The sequence below is a fragment of the Neophocaena asiaeorientalis genome, unplaced genomic scaffold (assembly GCF_003031525.2).
Source record: "Neophocaena asiaeorientalis asiaeorientalis breed wild unplaced genomic scaffold, Neophocaena_asiaeorientalis_V1.1 scaffold606, whole genome shotgun sequence".
In the NCBI taxonomy this organism is placed as follows: Eukaryota; Metazoa; Chordata; class Mammalia; order Artiodactyla; family Phocoenidae; genus Neophocaena; species Neophocaena asiaeorientalis.
The window spans coordinates 11,958,542-11,976,591 of NW_020173687.1; the positions used below are offsets into that span (position 1 = coordinate 11,958,542).

General features: G+C 42.4%; 1 protein-coding gene across 7 annotated transcripts in view; it reads left to right on the forward strand.

Annotated features, from left to right (window-relative positions):
- The window catches only part of STAU1 (staufen double-stranded RNA binding protein 1), a 72,613-nt gene that overhangs the window by 4,358 nt on the left and 50,205 nt on the right, over positions 1-18,050 (forward strand). For 4 of the 7 annotated variants that reach the window (XM_024750295.1, XM_024750289.1, XM_024750291.1 and 1 more), the window contains exon 1: positions 12,936-13,073. The exons of 1 other annotated variant lie outside the window; for it this stretch is intronic. The gene's annotated coding sequence lies outside the window, so the exon portion shown is untranslated. Of the gene's footprint in view, positions 1-12,857; positions 13,074-18,050 lie in introns of those variants that run through there. 2 more of the 7 variants (XM_024750293.1, XM_024750294.1) reach the window with 1 other exon arrangement.

Below are 18,050 nucleotides of genomic sequence, written 5' to 3' on the forward strand. Positions count from 1 at the left end.
TAACAGATATTACAACAGTGAAAATTCAGGTAGCTTTAGAAATTAAGAGAAATATCTAGAACATATAAAGAACTCTTCAAAACAAAAAGACAAATGAGCCACTTAAAAAATGGGGAAAGAACTTGAATAGACTTTTCTCCAAAGACGATATACAAATGGCCAAGAAGCCCATGAAAAGATGCTCAACATCATTAGACATTAGGGAAATGCAAATCAAAACCATAATGAGATGCCACTTCACACCCACTAGGATGGCTATAATTTAAAAAAAGGAAAATAACAATCATTGGCGAAGATGTAGAGAAATTACAACACTTGTACATTGCAGGTGGTAATGTAAAAGTGGTTCAGCTGCTGTGGAAAACAGCTTGGCAGTTCCTTGAAAACTAAACATAGAATTACCATGTGACTTAGCAATTCCACTCCCACGTATATACCCAAAAGAACTGAAAACAGGTACTCAAAAAAAATCCTTGTACACAAATATTCATAACAGAATTATTCACAGTAGCCAAAGGTGAAAACAACCCAAACATCCACAAACAGATGAATGAATAAACAAATTGTGTTATATCCGTACAACGGAAATTTGGCTGTAAAAAGGAATGAAGGTCTACCTATACATGCTATAAGGTAGATGAGCCTTCAAAACTTTACGCTAAGTGGAAGATGTCAGACATTAAAGGTCACAAATTCTATGATTCCATTTATATGAAATATCCAGAATAGGTAAATCCATAGAAACAGAATGCAGATTGGTGGTTGCCAGAGATTTGGGGGAGGGGAGAATGGGGAGTAACTGCTTAATGGGTACAAGGTTTCCTTCAGGAGTGGTGAAGATGTTTTGGAACTAGTTAGAGATGGTGGTTGCTCAACATTGTGAATGTACTAAGTGCCACTGAATTGTTCACTATAACATGGTTAATTGTATGTTATATGAACTTCACCTCAATTTTAAAAAAATTAAGGGGAAGAGTTGTAGTATTAGGAATGATAGAAAAGTCACTTATCAAGGTAGAAGCAAATTTTTTTTTTTTTTTTTTTTTTTGCGGTACGCAGGCCTCTCACTGTTGTGGCCTCTCCCGTTGCAGAGCACAGGCTCCGGACGCGCAGGCTCAGCGGCCATGGCTCACGGGCCCAGCCGCTCCGCGGCATGTGGGATCTTCCCTGACCGGGGCACAAACCCATGTCCCCTGCATTGGCAGGCAGACTCTCAACCACTGCGCCACCAGGGAAGCCCAAGCAAATTTTTTAACTGAAAAAAGCAGTAGATGATTGTTTGTATGTTCTCACTACAGCAGTAATTCAAACACAGCGCAAAGTTTAAGTACCAAATATATTTTCTGCTATATAAATGCAAGTCTATGGACTTCCCTTGTGGTCCAGTGGCTAAGACTCAGCACTCCCAATGCAGGAGGCCTGGGTTCGATCCCTGGTCAGAGAACTAGATCCCACATGCCGCAACTAAAGATCATGCATGCTGCAACAAAGATCCCACGTGCCATAACGAAGATCCCGTGTGCTGCAACTAAGAGCCTGCACAGCCAAATAAATAAAAATAAATAAATAAGTAAGTAAAAATAAATACAAGTCTATGTTAGGAAAACAGTTGTGTGCTTTTTGACAGCTCTAGAGTTTGAAAACCCAGTGATGTAGAATTTTTCCCCACCACCATCAAGAAGAAGAAAGAGAAGGAGGGGGTGAGGAGGGGAAGGAAAAGAAAGAGAGACAGAGAAATACAGGGAAGAAATAAGAGAAAATTTGGTTTCCCATCTAAGTGTAAAGTTCTCAGGAACAGATTTCCAACCCCCCATTCCCTCTGCCAGTATGAGATAGAAAACCTCTGTGTTCTGAAGGACAATGATCTCTAACCTAGAATTCTATACCCAGCCAAATTACCCATGAAATGAGAGGATAGAATGATGATATTTCCAAATATGTAATCTCTCAAAATTTTCTCTTTCTCAGAAAGAGAATGGAGCATGAGGGAGAAAGCCATGAAAAAGGAACTTGTGGAATCCAGGAAACAGGAGTTCCAGCTCAGGAAAAAGGCAAAAGGAAGGGCTAGCACTGCAGCTTCCAGCAGGTCTAGAGAGGAATCAGTCCCAATCAGAGCAGGAGAACAGAGAGGTATGGGGTAATGTCTCCAAGACAAAAAATGAAGAAAGAAAGAAAGAGAGAGAGAGAAAGAGAAGAAAGAAGGAAGGAAGGATGAAAGGAAGGAAGGAAAGAAATAGGTTACCTATTTCTGATGTGTTTGAATTTATCGAGAGATTTCTATTCCTGTCAGAGACTTTGTGGGTCGACTGGTGATAAACACATAGAAAATGAAGTGTAGCCAATTTGTTGAACAGATGGGGCCTATGGGGTGTAGGCAGAAAAGAAGTTTATTCTTGGATGTAAAGTTTATTCTTTGCATGTCAAATTGTCTCTGGGAAGCCAGTTCTTCCCTCATACCCTTGGATGAAGTCTAGGGCAAATCTCACTCTCAGGTAATAAAACTCTCTCCATCACTTAAAACCCCCAGACAGTCTCAGTTCAGTAATTAAAATGTCCACTCTTACGCATTAAGCTGAATCACATGAAATTGCCATTTTTGTGAGCATAGATGGTTGAATATTAACAATTTCATTTGATTCACTCTAATGAGTCAAAGATTCCAAATTTATTTAAAATTAAACCATCTCCCCTTCTGCCACTTTGGACTGGTCACCTGAGGTGAGAGGAAGAGGCCTGGGGGGCTTCTCTGTTTCCCCACCCAGGCCTTCCACCACCCTCCTCCACTCAGGAGTCAGCCTCTGTGGAGGTGGGGTGGGCGCTCTCTGACCTTGGCAGGTGTTTCCAATGGACTCTACCTCTCTCAGGGTACTTTTGGCGTCTGTGATGCTCAGAGATACTCCTCCACCTCTCAGCCCCCACTCTGCACTCCTCTGGATGGGTCAGGCCTCTGTCAACCTGAAGATCCCTTGATTTGATGACTGCTTACAATTCCACCTTTAGCCCCCAGGCATCCAGTCTCTTTTTTTTTTTTTTAATTTATTTATTTTATTTTTGGCTGTGTTGGGTCTTCGTTGCTGCGTGTGGGCTTTCTCTAGTGGTGGCGAAAGGGGGCTACTCTCCATTGAGGAGCACGGACCCGAGACGCGCGGGTTTCAGTAGTTGTGGCGTTCAGGCTTCAGTAGCTGTGGCACGCGGGCTTAGTTCCTCCGCGGCATGTGGGATCTTCCCGGACCAGGGCTCGAACCCATGTGCCCTGCATTGGCAGGAGGATTCTTAACCACTGCGCCACCAGGGAAGCCCCATCCAGTCTCTTTTGACGGGGTCACCTCACACCATGGGGGAAACCTCTTAGACAAGATACAAGCTGGTGTTTCCCCAGCACAGCCCAATCTGGTCCTCAGGACACTGTCCTGCACCCTTGAACACCACCACCCCTGCCCTCTGCCGCTATCAAAGCAGCTAACCAGCCACAGTGCCTTTCATTTATACCTCTCAGGTGTGAGTCAGACACCACTTACTGTGTCACCTGAGCTTCCAGAGACACTTCAAGAGGTCTGATGGAAGTGTCTTTCTTTAGGCTCGAAGAAAAAGCATCGTTCTCTTCCCCTTCCCATAAATTGGGCAAACTTACTGTCATCTCATCAGCAGCTCTCTCTCCAAACATTTTCTTTATAGTCTCTGGAAATTTCAAACTTAGCCCTTTTATGCTCTTGAATGGGTAAGGGACCAAAGATAACAAAATCAGTTTTTGTGTTTTTATTTTAGTAGATTTAATTTACTTCGTTTTTTAGAGCAGTTTTAGGTTCACAGCAGAATTGAGCAGAAGGTACAGAGATTTTCTGTACATCCTCTGACCCCACAGATGCACAGCCTCCTCCAGTGTCAGCATCCCCCGCCAGAGTGGTACATTTGTTACAATCATGAACCTACACAGACACACTATTAACACCCAAAGTCCATAGTTTACTAGGGTTCACTCTTGGTGTTTTATATTCTGTAGGTTTGGAAAAATATATAATGGCATGTGTCCACCATTATAGTGTCATGTAGAATAGTTTCACTGCCTTAAAAATCCTCTGTGCTCTGCCTATTCATCCCTCCCTCTCCTGCAAACCCCTGGCAACCATTGATCCTCTTCTAACCATCTCCATAGTTTTGCCTTTTCCAGAATGTCATAGAGTTGGAATCACACAGTATGTAGCCTTTTAAGATTGGCTTTTTTCACTTAGTAATATGCATTTAAGTTTCCTTCATGTCTTTTCATGGACTGATAGCTCATCTCTTATTAGTGTGGAATAATATTCTATTGTCTGAATGTACCACAATTTATCCATTCACCTGCTGGAGGACATCTTGATTGCTTACATGCTTTGGCAATTATAAATAAAGCTGCTATAACCGGTTTTTAATCACCGCTTTTACAAGTCCCACCTGGGTGGACTTACTTTGGAATGGGGAAGCATCACTTGAAACTGAGATGGAAATAGTTCTCTATTACATCCTGTTACACAAGACGATGAAAAACCAAGGCAATTAATAACTTCAGGCAAGGAAATTTATGTAAGAAATGAAATTTAACCATACTACTCTACGTACTCAGTGGTGAATACTACTTGTACAATCTTAATAATGTAAATATTGATTGAATCAAGAATTGTGGTACAAACGTATTGGAAGGATAGGAGAAGGGGAAATTTGTGTGTTGAAGTGAGTGGGAACAGGACTAAGAGAACAAAATTCTCATATACCATAGTAAGCAAGCAACAGAAGAAGTCTAAATGGAAGAATCAAGGATTATCTGTTCAGGCATGTCGTTTAGAAACATGAAGGGAGATACCAGAGAGCTGAAAGTGTTCAAAGTGAGTGGGTGGGGATGTTGTTTCATGATAAGCTTCTTAAAGCTATTTGACTCTTTAAACTATGAACACATTACTTTGATTAAGCAATTTAATTTAAAAAACTGTAATAAAACATAGAAATTATCTAGAGACTAGGTAATATTTCAATATAACAAGAGCACTTGTGCTCTTCTTTTTTTTAACATCTTTATTGGAGTATAATTGCTTTACAATGGTGTGTTAGTTTCTGCTGTATAACAAAGTGAATCAGCTATACATATATCCCCATATCTCCTCCCTCTTGTGTCTGCCTCCCACCCTCCCTATCCCACCCCTCTAGGTGGACACAAAGCACCGAGCTGATCTCCCTAGCACTTATGCTCTTAACGACAAATGATTTGCATGAAGCCAAAAGTTATTTTGCGTGACCAAAATCTTTCTAATGTTACAGAGAAAATGACTCCCTTTAGCTTTCTGCTTCTAGTATCATATGAAAATACACCCTCCTATTTCCAGATAACCTTGAGATAAGCAGTGGATTCTCCTACGAGATCAATATTTAAAAATTATATCGTGAGGGATTTGTTTTTCCCACTGGGTTACTTAGTATTAAATGTGAGAAATAACCAGGTCAGCTAAGCCAAGAGGGGCTATCTTGTCGATCTAGAACTAACCCATGATCACTAATTCTCACCTCACTTATCCTGGAGCCCTTAACATCCCAATGATGAAACCCTATCAAGATTTTTTAGGACAATGGGTGAGAGAAAAAGACCAAGAGAGAAAAACAGAGATATGTTCTTCATGTAACCTCCACGGGGACAGGGGCCTGTCTTGTTCGTTTTATCTATTTATTTATTTATTTGTTTGTTATTTTTTAAAACTTTTTGGCTGCGCCGCGGAGCATGCAGGATCTTAGTTCCCCGACCAGAGATCAAACCGGTGCCCCTTGCAGTGGAAGCGCGGAGTCTTAACCACTGGACCGCCAGGGAAATCCCCTTCTTGTTCATTTTAGTATTCTCGGTGTCTGGCACATAGTTAATGCTCAGTAAGTATGTAAGAATCTGTTGAATAAATAAATCAATGAGTGATCCTAATTCCCCACTTTTCTCAAAGTCTATGTGCATTGGAATAAAGTTATGTTATATTTACAGTTCATAGATCTGTAAAAATCAACAGGTAAGATGGCCCTTAGATAAGGATACCCCATTGGATGTTTTGTAAAACAGCCAATTACAAATACTGGAAATGTAAAATCTACCAACTGCGTGAGGAGATACGCAAAAATGTTGACAGTAGTATTATTTATAATAACAAGAAATGGCACTAACCTAAATGTCCATCAATAGAAGCCTGGGTAAGTACAAGATGGTATACTCATTTGATGGCATACTCTATAGCAATGAAAATGAACAAGCTAGAGCTACACATACACATATAGATGAACCACCCAAAAATGTAACGTTGAGGGAAGAAAGCAAGTCATAGAAGAATTCAAATATTAGTATGCCATTTATATAAAGTTTTAAAATATACAAAACAATATTGTTTTAGGAAGCCTTCATTTGCAGTGTAAGTATAAAAATACATGGAAATAAGAAATACTAAATGTTAAATGAATGAATGAATATGCTTTTTAGAATTACCAGCCCCCAAATGAAGATGTTTTCTTTAAAACAAAAAGCATTTTATTTACTTTTAATTGGTGATTATATATGCACATTCAAAAGAATACTAAAAGGTATTTTCAGTATTTTTTCCACCTCATCCCTAGCTACTCAGTCCTTGTCTCCAGAGGTAAATACTGTTATCACTTTTTTTTTTTGGTCACACCACGCGGCATGTGGTATCTTAGCTCCCCGAGCAGGGATCGAACCCATGCCCCCTTGCATTGGAAGCATGGTGTCTTAACCACTGGACCACCAGGGAAGTCCCCTGTTATCACTTTTTTAATGTCTCATTCCAGACCTCTGGAATCCAGAGGTGGTCTCTTCATTAATAAACATATATGTGTTCTGCACCTACCACAAAACTTCTGGCTGTTTTTTCTTGATCAGTATGGCTAAAGATTTATCAATTTTATTGATATCTGCTTTTACCTTTATCATTTCTTTCCTTCTGCTTGCTTTGGGTTTAATTTGATCTTCTTTTTTTTTTAAACTACATTTATTTATTTATTTTTGGCTGTGTTGGAGCTTTGTTGCTGCGCGTGGGCTTTCTCTAGTTGTGGCGCGAGGGCTTCTCATTGCAGTGGCTTCTCTTGTGGAGCACGGACTCTAAGCGCGCGGACTTCAGTAGTTGTGGCACGCGGGCTCTAGAGCGCAGGCTCAGTAGTTGTGGCACACGGGCATAATTGCTTCAAGGCATGTGGGATCTTCCCGGACCAGGGCTTGAACCCATGTCCCCTGCATTGGCAGGCAGGTTCTTAACCATTGCGCCTCTAGGGAAGCCCTTAACAACTTTTATTTATAAAGTGCAGCAGCATTAATCATCTTTATCATGTTAGATGACTATCTTCATCTAATTCCCCTCCCCCCATTTCTTAGGTCCTTTTAATGTGTTATGAAATTTGCCTTTTCCATAATTGAGATGCAATTCTTTTTCCAGTTTGTCATTTATCTTTTTACTTCACATGATTATTTTTTGTATTTTCATTGATCTTTTCCCCTAAGGCTCCTGAATTTTGTGTTATAGTTAAAAGGGTATTCTCAAAAAAAAAAGGATATTCTCCACTTCAGGGTTGTAAAAGAATTCTCCCAGAGATTTTCCTGGTACTTTTATGGTTTCCTTCTTTCCATTTAAATCTTTGATCCTTTCGGCATTTTTCCAGGTATAAGATATAAAGTATGGATGTAACTCTGTTTTTCACTTGCAGAGGCTGCATAGTTGTCCCAAACCTCTTACTGAATGAAATCCATCTTATCTTAACCAATTTGAAATACCACCTTTGTTGAATATTAAATGTCTACATGTATTTGAGTCTATCTGGGAATTTTTCTTCTCTTCCACTGATTTGTGGAACTAATTAGGTACTAGTACCTAATAGTCCTAATTATAAGGCTTTATAATATGTTCACTACATGGTCAGGCGTTTTCAGAAATGTTTTCTTGTTAATTTTTCCAGGAAGAATTTTAGACATGGCTCATCTAGTTCCAAAACAAAATCCTATTTGTGTTTTTCTTGGGCTGTCATTAAATGTCTAGATTAAATCTCGTCAACTGTCTGATATCTTAGTGATATGGAGTCTTGCTAGCCAAGAACATAGCTTATATTTCTGTTTGTTCCAGTTTTTCTGTGTGCTTCTGCGGAATCGAATTTTTTCTTCACACAGATTGTGAATCTTTATTGTAAAGTTTATTCCTAGGAATTTTAAAAGATTTCTTTGGAAATGGAGTCTTCCATTATATCTTCTGTTGTATCCCTAAGATTTCTGAAATAGCCCTAGGAGATAACACTATCTTAAATAATCCTGAGAATTACCTAGACTAGCAAGTAGTTCTCAACCTGTTTCCCCTTGCAACACATACTATAGGTGACCTTGACATAGGCCAATCAATCCTACAGGTGTTCCTTGTTTTTTAGAGACTCCAACAGAGAAAGAGGCTGTGGTTCTTCAGCAGCTGATGGAAATTTATGTGTACCAGACACACATTGAGGGTCCGGGACACCATGGTGACCAAGACAGCCTGAGTCCCTGCCCTCATGAAAGTTGATCACATAGTTCTAGCCAAACAGAGCAAACTCAGCAAATAATTGAATAATTATAAGGGTGCAAAGTTCTGCTAAGGGGCTATGAGATTGGAGCAGAGATAATGGTCAGGTGTTAACATCCATTAACATCCACACACAAGGCTTCAATTACCTCCCAAATGCTACTCACTCATACATTGTGTCTCCAGTCCTGACTTTCCTCTAAACTCCATTTCCACTTCCCTATCAGGAGGCAGAGTCTAATTCTCCTACCCTGATCTGGACTGGCTTGTGTTTTGCTTGTAGCCAATTAACTACAGTGGTAGTGTGAGATACGAGTCTAGTTTCTTCCTTATGCTTGTGAATATTCAGTTTCCCACTAATTTACTGAAGAGAGGATCCTTTTCTCATTGCATATGCCTGGCATTTTGTCAAAGATCAATTGATTGTAAATATGTAGGTTTACTTCTTTCCATTGTTCTGTATGTCTGTTATGATGTGGCTCTATGTTACATCCAAGGCTGGGTCACATAAGGTAGTGCACCTCTGCCTTGCTGTATGGGATACACACTCTTGAAGCCTTCAGCTGCCATGTAAACAATTTGACAGCCCTGAGGCTGCCATACTGTGAGGAAGCTCAAAGTAGCCCATTCAGAGACCACATGGATAGGCCCTAAGGCTTCCGGAAGAGAGAGAGGCCCAGCTAGCACCCAGGCACTCTGTCCCCCAGTGGTCCACTCCACAGTAGAGACCCCCAAGTTACAAGAACTTAGCCAAGCTCTTTCCAAATCCCAGACCCACAGATCTACTAGAGATGATACAATGATTGCTGTTCTTCCAAACTACTAAATTTTGGAGCAGCCTGTTTTGTAGTATAGTAACTGGGACCTGGGCCACGTGTCCTACCACAGGGTTTTGCACATGCTTTCCCTCCTACTTGGAACACTTGCACTGCTTTTGCCTAGTCACCACCAACGTGTCTCTTCAGACCTTTGCTAAAGCTACAGTGCTTCTGGATGCTCCATCCTTAAACCCTGAAACCAGGGTTTCATAACGCCCTCATAACACCAGGCACCTTTACTTCCTATACTTATCACAGTTGTATTTGGAGATTCTTTCACTGTCTTTCTGACAGGTCTTCAGCTCCATAGACCAGCATTCAGTCCATGCAGTTACACAGTAAGCCAGGCATTGCAAACTCAAATATCAACAGGTACAGGAAAGTAACATAAATGAGAGATGCGGGCAGGGTGGGGACTGTGGCAAAATATAAGTACCCATCTCTAGGGCACAGCTGCCACTCAGCAGGCTCTGTGCGGCCTAATCTGCCTCATTTTTTAAAATTTTATTTTATTTTATTTTTTTTGGCTGCGTTGGGTCTTCGTTGCTGTGTGCGGGCTTTCTCCAGTTGCAGCGCAAGGGCTTCTCATTGCAGTGGCTTCTCTTGTTGTGGAGCACGGGCTCTAGGCACGTGGGCTTCAGTAGTTGTGGCACACGGGCTCAGTAGTTGTGGCTCACGTGCTTAGTTGCTCGACGGCATGTGGGATCTTCCCGGACCAGGGCTGGAACCTGTGTCTCCTGCATTAGCAGGTGGATTCTTAACCACTGCGCCACCAGGGAAGTCCCTGCCTCATTTTTAAGGAGAGGACACAAACCCAGATTATTATGTGTATGTTAAAGTGATAGCAACTAATTAAAACTAAAAACCCAGAAGAAAGAAAAGGAGAGAAAAGAAAAACAACCACCACCTGAAGATTTAAAACTCCTTGTTTTCTGAGAACTCTGAACTCTTACTTTGTGTAACCAAGAAATTGTATTTAACTGAGGCATAGGTTAGCCGTGGGCTGGCTGCAGTTCAGGAGTGGGTCATTTGGATTTGTTTTTCTCTATTTGTACCTAGAGACTGTCAGTCAAAATCTATTTCAAGGGCCAGAATGCTTCTTGACTCTTGCTTAATAATAAAATAATAATTATTTTTTAGGAATTACTTATTTTTCTTTAGGAAGCAGATGGAAGTAAGATATTGTGACCATTAAGTTACACTAAATCCTGTGTGTTCCTTGCCAGAAGATAAATTATATATGTGTTTGTAATAAGGAATGGAACATGCAAAGCTCATAAAAACCCTGTGAGAAGTTGATTTTTATCTAAAGATTATGCTTCTTGTTAGTTAATGTGTCTGTTAAAAAAACAGAAAAAGAAATGAGCTATGAAGCCATGAGAAGGCATGGAGGCAGGAGTTCCCTGGCAGTCCAGTGGTTAGGACTCAGCGCTCTCACTGCCATGGCCTGGGTTCAATCCCTGGTTGATGAACTGAGATCCCACAAACTGTGCGTTGCGGCCAAAAAAAAGTAAAAGAAGAGAAAAGAAAAGACATGAAGGCCACATACATGCAATGCATATTACTAAGTGAAACAAGCCAATCTGCATGATTCCAACTATATGACATTCTGGGAAAGGCAAAACTGCAGGACACAGTTCAAAGATCAGCAGTTACCAGGGAATGGGAGAGGGAGGGGAAGGCAGTGCTCTGAGAACAAGTGATTCCCTAGGATGACGGGTGATCAGTCACTATCAAGAGCAGGTAGGGAATTCCCTGGAGGTCCAGTGGTGAGGACTCCATGCTTCTACTGCAGGGGACACAGGTTCAATCCCTGGTCTGTGAACTATGATCCTGCGTGCTGCGAGGAGCAGCCAAAAACAAAAAAACCAAGAGCATGCAGTAGCCTTGGTTGCTCAGAGCAGCACACTGAGGACTTCACTAAGGAGCATCCTATCACCCTTTAGATGGGGAAGTTGAGACAGGGTGTCATCGAACTCTACTAATTCTCATGACCCCTGGATAAAACAGGAAATTGTTTTTCCCATTTAACTAAGAGGAAAACTAAGGCCCAGCTGTGTTGAGGCCCAAGTCATAGGATAAAATCCAAAGACTGGCTTAGAGAAGGAAAAGAGAGATCTCCCCTCAATATATGGAAGCAGGGAAGAAAGTTGAGACTAGAAGTCTTAGGCCCATCACTTGGGTGCCCGAGGGTGATAGTAAAATAGGTCAGAACACCCCCTTCTACCTTTAAACCTTTGAAGAGATTGTCTGATTGTGCAGGGACCTCAGCTTTGGGTTTAGGGAAACCCCTCTGTGTCTGCTCCTTTACCCAAGCGACCTATGGGATCCAGATTGCTTGGAAGATAGAAAGAAGAAACTTCACCTTTAGCAGAGGGCTGGACAATATCTGAATGTTGCTTAGTACTGTCTTAGACGGGCACTCAATGGACAGTGAAATTCCTTTGACTGTTTTTGGTGTCCTGAAATTCAGTCTCAATGTATTTTATAAGGAGCGAAGTAAGGAGGCCTGCCTGGTCCAGAGAAGGGAGTCCTCCAAGGCTGGGGCAAGGTCCCAAAGCACTGTTTGGAGTGGCCCCGTCAGCCACACATTTCATATCATGAACTTATGCAAATTAAACTATATAGCCTTGGCATGGAAGATTGAGCAGGAGTTAAATTGAGAGATATTGAGAGATAGAGAAACTATTTTTAAATAGTGGGGAAGCAGTCCTAGCGTGAGCAAGAGAGAGCTTGCCTGGACATCTGCGGTCCCTTCACTCACTGTTCCCTGAACCTACCACAACGCGTGTATAATTCTTTGCTGAGTGTGATTCTAGAGGGTCAACATTCCCCACGCCCAAACCTCAACCTCTCATATAAGAGGGCTACAAAAAACTACTTAGTTTCTAGACCTGGGTGAAAGAAATAGCAATCTAGCACTTCTTGCCTTTTAACTCATTATAAAAGTTACTGATTTTATTGTGTTTCACCCTCACTAGAACCTAAGTTCCATGAGGGCAGGGATTTTTGTCTGTTTGATCACCACTATATTCTCAGCTCTGCGAGCAGTGCTTTGCAAGTAGCGGGCGTTTAATAAACACTTACGAAAGGAGCAATTGAGGGAAGGAGAAAAGGAGTAACAAAGGCCGGAGAAGAGGAATAGGGAAAGGGAAAAAGGGAAGAACGAAGCGGAAGGAGAAAAGAAGGAAGCCCCAGCGTCCGCGTCTAGCGGGCAGCCTGCAACTCCCAGTAGAACTGCAACTCCCAGTAGAACTACAACTCCCAGCAGGCCTCGGGGCCCAAAAGGCAGGCCTAGGAGGCTCAGGCGGGACCAACGAGGGTTAGCCCGGCTCCCGGCGTGCCTTTGCGAGCGCAGGGGCCGCCGCAGGGCCCGCCGGGACTTGTGGTCCGGGCCGCGGGTGGGGCTGGGCATGGAGGCGGGCGGGGGCCGGGGGCGGGCGCAGGCCCCTCCCCCGTCACTTCCTGCCGGGCTGCGGGCGCCCGAGCGGCTGTTCAGTGTTTGTGCCGGTAGCGGCCGCGTCTGGTTCGGCTACCCCTCCCTCTAACCCCCGGCCCGGCGGCGCCCGCCTCCTCCGCGGCCACTCCGCCTCTTCCCTCCCGCCGTTCCTTCCTCCTCTTCCTTCCTCCTTCCCCTCCTCGCCGTCGCCTCCGCCGCCGCCCAGGACTGCCGGCCGGGAGACGAGTTCGGGGCAGCAGCCAGGTGAGGCGGCAGGGCCAGGCCTGGCGGGGCCCGCGCGGGCGCCGTGGCCGCTGGGAGGTGGGTGGCGGGTGGGGTTTAGGCCTCGGCGGGCCCGCGCGCTCGGCCTTTTTCCCCGGGCTTCTCTCCCGCCCGCGGGGCCTTCCCGGAGGAGGCGGGTTCTCCCGCGTCCCCCGCCTCGGGGCGCCCCGCGGCCTGGACCTTGGGCGTCCCTACCTCCTCCACCCTTTGCTGGGCCCAGAAACAGGTGCCACGCCGCCTTTCCTCATTCCTCTGATTGCGCTGCGATGCCGAAGTTATTCCCGGGGCGGGGGCGGGGCGGGGGATCCCCGCTTCAAGTCCCTGCGGGCCGGAGCACCTAAATCTCCCCAGCCGGGCCTGTAGCGTTATAGTTACGCACACGGCCCAGGTGTCCAGCGCGGGTGCAAATCCCAGCGCAGTTCCCTTCGGCAGGTCACTTGAAGTCTTTGTGTTTTGGTTAGAAAAAGGGGCTAATGCCGTCCCTGCCTCTGAAGGCTGTTAAGGTTCAGTGAAATGGGGCGTATAAAGCGCTTATCAGAGTGCCAGACGCACAGCGTGTCCCAATAAACCGTCTGCATAATTTATTAGCATGATATTAAGGTATAACTTAATGGGTAGAGTGGACCAAAGTTGACCTACCTAGACGTTTGGGTTTCTTTAGAGGCCGAAACGTTCAGCGTTTTGCCCACCGCCAGCGCCGGGGCATTGTTAACAGCTGAAAGGGGCGCACGTTTAATTGGGACACTCTGTAAGTAGGCAGTCTGTAAAAGATAGTGTTGCTATTTCCACGTCCTCCGCTGAGTCAACTGCAGGATTTTCACCAGCTCCCTCCGTATGAGCAACCTGTCCATTTTCCTGCCATCATCCGCTTCTTGTTGTCTTTCCATTTCTGGGAAAGTTTCCTTGAGTTTAGCAAACCTTTTTGGAGCACTTGCTGTGTGTCAGGCTCTGGAGGGAGGGTGTACGGAGCTGGAAAAGTTGTCTGTCGTTTTTTTGCCGCTGCATTTCTAACTTTTGACTTTTTCTCACGGCAGCTTTGCTTTTATTCCCTCCGTCCCCGTTGGCCGACTTTCCTTTTAAGCCCTTGCCCCACCTCCGTGTCGCAGTATTGCTTATGTGGAAGTTTTCTTCTGTTCGGGCGAAGATGTGTGCTTCAGTCTGTTCTGCCTCTGTTCTCTTGCTGTGGGGACGTTTTTAAGGTCACTCTTCCTGCTTGTAGCTTTAATTGTTTAGAGGGTGGTGGAAAAAGAGTTAGACCAGATTTTTGGTTGATTTTGGACTTTCAGGAATCAGTGTGCTTACCAAATGTATTCAGTAGATTACATTGCAGCTTGAAGTGAAAACTAAAAATACAGTGGGATTGTAGAGGGGGTAGTTTCAGTCATCCTGGTGACAGGTGGGATTTTTAAAACAGCAACTTTATTTAAAGATACTGAGTTTTTTTAAATTTTATTTTTAAAATTTATTTATTTAATTTATTTATTTTTGGCTGTGTTGGGTCTTCGTTGCTGCACGCAGGCTTTCTCTAGTTGCGGCGAGCGGGGACTACTCTTTGTTGAGGTGTGCAGGCTTCTCATTGCGGTGGCTTCTCTTGTTGCGGAGCACGGGCTTTAGTAGTTGTGGCACGTGGGTTCAGTAGTTGTGGCTCGCGGGCTCTAGAGCGCAGCCTCAATAGTTGTGGCGCACCCGCTTAGTTGCTCCGCAGCATGTGGGATCTTCCTGGACCAGGGCTCAAACCCATGTCCCCTGCATTGGCAGGCGGATTCTTAACCACTGCGCCACCAGGGAAGCCCCTGAGTTTGTTTTAATTCTGTTCTTAGTTGTATAGGTGTACCGTTCATTAAGGAAATTCAATTTATGGAGGTTCAGATTTACAAAAGAGGAAGGAGTGTGTGTTTGCTCTACTGACTGATTGCTCCTGTGTCATAGCATTGTTTTAGGTAGTAAATTTCCTTACTGAATTTAAACTCTTTTGATTTACACTCATCTCTCAGTAACACACAGGATGCAAAGTGGCCTCCTTGTTTTTGACATTTTCCTGGAATTTTCTGACACAGTGTTACCATCAAGAAATAGTTTAAAGTCTTTGTTTGGATGACTAAAAACACCTAAGCAAACAGCTGTAGAAGCAGTACAAAGCATGTCTTCTGCCATATCAAAAACAGTAGTGGTAGGGAAATGATGTTTTAACATTTCAGTCAATAATCTAATTTTGAACAACTTTCTCTCATGGAAAACATACAAAAGTCGAATAGTATAGAGAACCCCTGCTGAACTGGTTACTCAGATTTGATAATTATTAACGCATAGCCAAGGTCAATCTTGTTTCATGTAGTACTCCCTCCCCCAAACTGGGTTATTTTGACATAAATCCTGAATATCATATAATTTTACCAGGTTACCCCAGGCTCATAATCTGTCACAAAATTACTTTTAGTGGAATCATAGTTCTTATTTTTGTTTGGTTTGTGGGGCTTCTTATCTCTGTTTATGCATGATTACAGCAGAAAAAAATATCCTCATCCCCCTCAAAGTCATATCCAGGATGCTGCCTTGCTTCTTTGTGTACAAGAACAACAATTTTTGAGCTATCAATGACTATAATTGAGGAGCAATCAGAAATACAGATATACCTAATCCTGTTTTGGTGGAGGCCTACCTATGAAACCACTTTTTTTTTTTTTTAATTTCCTGGAACTCTTTAATTTCCTATATCATGGGCAGCTTCCCATTTCAGCACAGATAGATCTATTTCATTATTTTTGTCTCATGTATTCTACTGCATAGAAAGCTATTTTTAAATGATGAAATCATTGGTCTGTGGAGATGATTATTACCTAAAGTTTAATTCTAGCAAAATGTCATCAATTTTAACTTGAGAACTGAGATATTTGGCAAAGAGATTGTTCCAGTTTACCTATAAAGTGAAACCACTTTTGATGGAGAATAACTTTGTGTTAAAATACAGTTAATAGTTCATAATGAAACTTGCAAAGTTTCTTTACAGTAGTTGTGTAAATATACTGCTGTCACCTTAGGTTAAGAATTAAGCAAAAGATTTTTCTTTTTTTTTTTTAAGCGGTACGCGGGCCTCTCACTGTTGTGGCCTCTCCCGTTGCGGAGCACAGGCTCCGGACACGCAGGCTCAGCGGCCATGGCTCACGGGCCCAGCCGCTCCGCGGCATGTGGGATCTTCCCAGACCAGGACACGAACCCACGCCCCCTGCATCGGCAGGCGGACTCTCAGCCACTGTACCACCAGGGAAGCCCAAGCAAAAGATATTTGATTTCAAAACTGTTGTAGAATTATTTTCTAAAGACCGCCCCCCCAATCTGCTGTATTTACAAACCAATTTTGTAAATATGAATGAATTCACAGCATAAATGATCATATTTTTCTTTCTCATCTAAAAAGAGATCTCTCCTAGAATGGAAGTTGACAGGAATATTATGTTTGTCATTGTTACTTTTGAAATTTCTGGTCACGAACAGTTTTCAACTCGTAGACCTGTAATGTCATTATTTCATTTGTGTAGGTTTAATTTTGAGCTTGATCAGTTACAGTTAACTTATGTTTTAGTTATTACAACTTGGGAGATGAGGAGGGATATGCATACCTCTTAACATTGGGGGAAAAAAAAACCCCAACCAATTTGGCATCTAAGAAAGGACACAATATGTACTTTATTTTAAAAAATGCTCAGTGCTTCCCAGTAGGCTTTCAGTAAAACTTTTAAGTATTTGGAATTGTTACCGTTAATACAGTTTGTTCAGACTAAAGCGCTCTCTTTTAAGATTCAGCCAGAAAGCCTATTTATATACAGATTATCTTAAGTTTAGAAATGAGCATGAGGCATGGAACTCCCCCCCGCCCCCAGTTCTTGAAGTCTAAACCATTAACGTTCTGGGTGTAATCATTAAACATGGGGCTGCACTATGCTGCTTCATCCACAGCTTCTCCCCAATACGACAGTGACAATGTAAGGCGGCACAGAGTGGGTCTCAGCTTGTGGGACAGTTTTCTCTGATGCCTTTTTACTAGATGGAGTAAGAAAGAGTGAAATTCACCAGCATAAAGATGGAACTTTCATGAAAAACGTATCTTTCTGTAGAGTGTCATAAATCAAAATTCTAGGAGCCTTGTTTATGAACCTCCAAACTGGATCATATTTGATGTCATACTTAGTGACAAACATTTGCTCAATTTGGGGAAATATAAATTCTACCCCCTCAGATGAGATCTTTTGGAGTTGCTTTATTTCTCTCAGAATAGGATTTTGTGGCCTTCAAAAATGTTTAGAGAACTTTTTTTTCACTTACATATATATGTATGTATATTATATATGTGTGTGTTTGTTGGATTGTCATGTAAAATGTATTTTTTAGATCAAAAAAGTTTGCAGGCCACTGTAGTTAAGTTATATTGGCAAATAAAAGCACAAATTAACTTCAAAAAAATGTTTAGAGAATTTTATGACAGATTTTTGTTTCACACTAGACCTATAACAGATTGTTTTAAATTAACTTCTTGTGACAGAGACCTTTGTGGTTAAAATGCTTCTGGTGTAATTTTCTGCATGAGCTTTTCCTTAAGTGCTTGGTTTTGACCAGGTTTTATTTATGCCATTCCAAAAATATAATTTGTAGGTTAGAGGTTGAACCATGAGAAGACATGTTGTTTGCTATGGTTATTTTCCCCCAACATTTTGTTATGAAAAATTTCACACACATAAGAAAGTTTAAAGAATTTCAGTGTACACTTCTATGTTTACCACCTACTTTCTGCCATTATTTTACTGTATTTACTTTTTTACATGTCCGTTCCATCTGTCCATCTCTTTTAATTCATTAATCCATTCTATTTTTTGATACATTTCCAAGTACATTATAACATTAGCACACAGCATGCATATCTACCACAGTTAATTTTATTTTATTTTTTTATAACTTTTTTAACAT